The sequence below is a fragment of the Montipora capricornis genome, chromosome 3 (genome assembly GCF_036669925.1).
Source record: "Montipora capricornis isolate CH-2021 chromosome 3, ASM3666992v2, whole genome shotgun sequence".
Lineage (NCBI taxonomy): Eukaryota > Metazoa > Cnidaria > Anthozoa > Scleractinia > Acroporidae > Montipora > Montipora capricornis.
In genome coordinates, this window is record NC_090885.1 from 73,439,188 (window position 1) to 73,444,187 (window position 5,000).

Below are 5,000 nucleotides of genomic sequence, written 5' to 3' on the forward strand. Positions count from 1 at the left end.
TCTCTGGAATATTGGTGTTTACAGACATGCATGCCTAAGAACAGCTTATGTTTTTACAGTTCTGAAAACAGTAAGGGATATTAAATACACTGACGCTGAAAGTTAAACTTCATCAATTCAGTTCTTGACTTTCACAAAGGCTGATTGAAGTTTTATTTTCGCATAACTTTAAAAAATATTTGAAGTGTTGTTCCCTTGCAAACCTTCTCTTCCTCTTTTAAAACTGGTGTACTCAAACGTAGCGAACTGATCATGAATCTAGCCTGGAATAAGGCATTTTCGAGCAAATTTCAAACTGGCCATGAAGACTTCCAACATGATGTCATCAATTGCTCATGCGGGAATTTCTCGCTCTTTCACATCTCCCAGGCATGAAATTGAAAGCCACTTTTTCATTGCTTGAGTGGAAAGCACTAAGCAAATCGATTCACATGAATTCATCTGTGAGCAAAAAGTCAGCCTTGTATGGCACTTATTACCTCATAATACCGGCATCTGCTGGTAGTAAGTTCATATCTGTCCAATCGGAGTGCTTTATTTAGTAAACCGTATCGGTTTGTTTTGGTTACCTCATCTCTAGGGAACTACTCCTGCATTCCTTTCTGAGGTAGTAATCAAGTTGTGGAGAACGATTTAAGAGTTCAAAAACTCAGACGCAGCTATCAATATCGCGAGTCCACATTGGAAACTGTGCGAGGACGGATTGAAAGCAGCTGAAGAACTCCGTAGAAGGGACACAAGTCATCTTGGACTCTCCAAATGTAAAGGTTTCATCTTCCATCTTAGATTTCTATGACTTCATTTTACGAAGTTTTTCCTTATCCGTTTTTTTGTAACCATAGAGAACCTTTAAAAACATTCGCAGATATCTCAGTTTAATTAAGCTGTAGGATTTACGCAATTTTTACTTCTTTAACATTATTTATTGACAGACGCTTGTTAATAGCGGTTTCTCCGAGACTTCCTTGCTCAATGTTGCATTCGCATATTGCCGAACAGTCGTTTTGACAAAATGTACCCGGTTAATTCATGCTTGTCATCCAAGGAAGACTGGTTAAGCATTGATTTACTTGAAATATAATTTTAATACTATAATTGCTATTCTCGCCCAACGGTGTTATTTCCTAATGTTTTAACCACGTGAGTTATCTGATATATTTTTATTTTTAGTAGAACTAAAAAAGGGTGGAAATTTTTTTTTTGTTAATGTCTTCTAATGTCTTCTAATGTCGACTGTTTAAATTTACGGCTCATTATACGGTGTATCCAGCTGTAACCATTTTGATTTGTTCTTGTGTTTACTACGCTGGTACCAGTTTTCCAGGGATTGGGACAGATTTCGATCTTTCCAATTAAAAGGACAATTGAGTCTTAATGAATTAGTTTCTCAAATGAGCTTTATATATAAATCAGACTCTTATGGGAGAAAACATGCACGAGCTCGCAATTGATCCTGTTCCCGCAGTTGTCTTGATTGCATATTTGGAAGAGCGGCGTACAGCTTAATTAATTAATTGAATTAATCACTCTGTAGATGAAAAATCGATTTCCAGGAGTTTTCGCAATCGGACTGCTCGCTTTGCCGTGTTGATTGTCACGACGAAAACTTAACTTCCATGACACACTAAATTCTGTTAATGTACACTGACCCAGATGAGGTGGCTAAGTTTGACAACTTTTTCATTCGTATTACTATATGCCATTGACCCCAAACATTTAAAGTAAGTTGACACCGTGACACACGCGATGCGGGCCATTTTCTGGTTAAGATAAGGACAAAGGCTTCAAGCACATGTTTATCATTTGCTAGTTGCTTTTGTCCCGCTCTTAAACAAGACATAAGTTGGCCAAAACTAAGCGCCGGTTAGCGATATTTGCCCGCGACAGTGGAATCACTTTTCACCTCTGCCGCAAACATTCCTCAGAACTGAAAGTGACAGTCATTGGTCCTTCGCAAACTGCTCTTCAATTTATATAGCTCATTGACGTGACGTCATATCAGCCATGTTGGATCACAAGGCAGGCAGGTGCCTAAAAATTCATCATCCAGGATTTGTGTTATAATCTTGTGGAAATCATGGGCTCATTGGGAAATATTTCCTTTGTCAGAGAAATTACCGGACACACGTCATCGTAAAAACGTGACATTTTATAGATAGAACTTGAACTTGTTAACAAGCAGTAATCTGAGATTAGGAAGTGCGTTCGAGATGACTTCCTTTCGTTAACATATTCAGATCCAGTAATTATTTATATTTTGACTGAGAAGGAAGGCTGTGTAGGGTCAAATGGCAATTTAATCTAGATGCATCGCAAAAACAATTGTACGCTGTGCGGAGATTGTGTTGGTTTTGAAGTTTATCGTCGCATTTACGTGTTTTATTGATCCAACTTTTGTTTCAGAATCACACCTCGATACTACTGACAAACCAAGGTCAAATTGCAACTTCTGTTTTGATAAATAGCATCAATCGTAAATGTAAGTTAAATAAAGGAGAAAGTAAAGTAACCATGTTTAACGTCGATAACTCGTAATAGTAATTCAACTGACAAACCTGAGGTCGACGGAAATAAATAAATATCGAATAAATAAACACAATTAATTTCACTCGGGGAGAAAAACTCAAAAGAAACGCTCCAAAGCTAATGCGTACGCAAGTTCACAGGTTAACGCGAGCAAAACATGAGCCTGCAATATTATGTTCATTTCGTCAAGCAGCGTGGGCTCGAGGCCCCCTGCATCAAATCGAGGCGACTAGTCAGCCACACGAAAAAAAAAAAAAAAAAATTAAATCGACGTGATTTGTAAGCGTTTTGCTTCGCTCGAACTTAATAATCTTGATTGACAAGTAAAGGCTAATATGCCATGTACTAAAACAGCATAAAAGCATCGAGAAAAAAAGGAATGTGAATCAATGTCAAAATTACACAGTGAGACCATTTTCCACGTGCAATAGTTTGTAATTCTTCTTCTCCCCTCCCCATATACAATTTCGATTTGGAAAGTGTTGATGGCAGGAAACTGTTCATGACTCCCAGAAAACAACATTGAAGCATGTTGGGTTGTGGGGAAGGGGGATTGAAATATGGTCAATTGTTTGTTTACAACTGAAAGCGCTTGGAAGGGTAATTTTCTTAAGAGTTTTGTCCACGATTGTACTGAGCATATACAAAATATACTATTTATATAATATATAACATACATTGAAGCTTTTACTGAAGTTTTGAAGGCTTTGTCTGTGAACTGAATTTCTTAACCAATAGAGACCAAGAAGAATTGTAGCAAGCTCTTACTCTAATTTTCTCACGCTAAAAGTTGAGTACTTGGTGTGCGCGGTTTTGATAACCTGGCTCTAATTTTACTGGCCAAACTGACTGAATGGTCTAGCTCGGAAGCATTGCAAACACTTATCGACGCAGAGCAATAACAGTATCTTAACAGATAGATTTCAACGTTATCAGAACATCTTCATCGGTCAACGAGTTTTTGAGTTTTCTGTAATTACTTTTCAATATTTCTTTTAAACTAGAAGTTGCTAATAGCAAGATAAGTGCCGCGAAAATACTCGTAAAAAGAAAGAAATGAAAGTAATTCTGAATCTGTGACTATGTTTGATTGAAGAAAGCTTAGGATAGTAACTGTTGTGGAATTCACAAGGGAGAAATAGAGAACAAGTGCTTTTTGTCGGTTTGTGTATGGTTATCTTGACGAGTTTTGTACACGATTGTTGCTTAAGTGTCTTGTTGCCTGGCCTGCGTTGATCAGATCTTCTATCAAGCAGGCCGGTCTTATAACCTCTTTTGTTGTTGTTGTTGTTGTTGTTGTTCTGGAAACCAATGACCTTCAGGTCGAGAATTCGGCGCTTTTCTATTACAAATCGAAGTCGGCAATACGGCAAGCGTATGAACTCAGCCCCTGGGTTTGTCTTTGACTTGAGTACAACTGACTCGTCCTCAGTCGTCTCTCGGTCTCTGAAGGGATTATTAATGAGGGATGCGCGGACGGGAGCGGGTAATGATGGGAAGGTCTCCCCTTTCCTTTCCTCCTTCCCATCATCCCTTAATTCATTAGTGTCCCCAGTTGACTCTCGCTCCCTTCAGAGACCGAGAGACGACTGGGACCGAGTCAGTGAGTACAACATGCTGATGTGTCCTAACAAGGACGAAACAGCTGTTCATTGCCCGCCCAAGAAAATGCTTGGGTGATAGATAGTGCTCATGGATGAATAGGCCTCTACTGAATGTATGGTAGTATTTGCAAAACTGTTTGCAGTTTGAAACTTAACAAATCGAAAGTGGTTCAGCGTTGTCTGTACTCTTATCGACAACGATATTCGTCATCACAGTGGTCAAAATGCTGTGGACTCACGAGGCGCAGCCGAGTGAGTCCACATTATTCAACGCTAAAGAAAGCGTTTATTTCAGAGCCACAAAGAAAGAGATTACAAGCAATTGTGGTAAAAATCTTTTTCGAGCCATTATTTGTTTAGCCAACAGTCGCGTGGGTTTCACTGAGGGTATGTTGCTTGTTTGGTCGCGTTTTTAGATATGAAGCGATTTTTTTAAAAATTAGACATAATAGCAACAGGTCAAGAAAAGAAGTAGCAGTATGCGAACTTAATGCGAAATGAATGATTACACATCTGATCAGTCACTGTATATAATGTCTTCGCTTTATTTCTTAATCGCTAGGTTTACGTACTAGTTCAAATTTTAACCTAAGTACCAACGACTTCTAGATTTCAAATATTTTCCATTTTTGTCTTCTACATTTTATCTGAATTAAACACGATTTGCATGTTTTGACGGCATCCAAAAGCTTCCAAATCTGTTGCAAGGAATCATCATGTTAGTGTTTTAAAGGTTCCTTCGTAAATCAACTTGAACCTCTTGCATATATTCATTCCACTGCTCACTGTTACTTCCTAGTTGGCCACGTTGGAAACCGAAGGAAATAAGACTCGTTCATTATATCAATAATGTGATTTGATTTTCCAGGT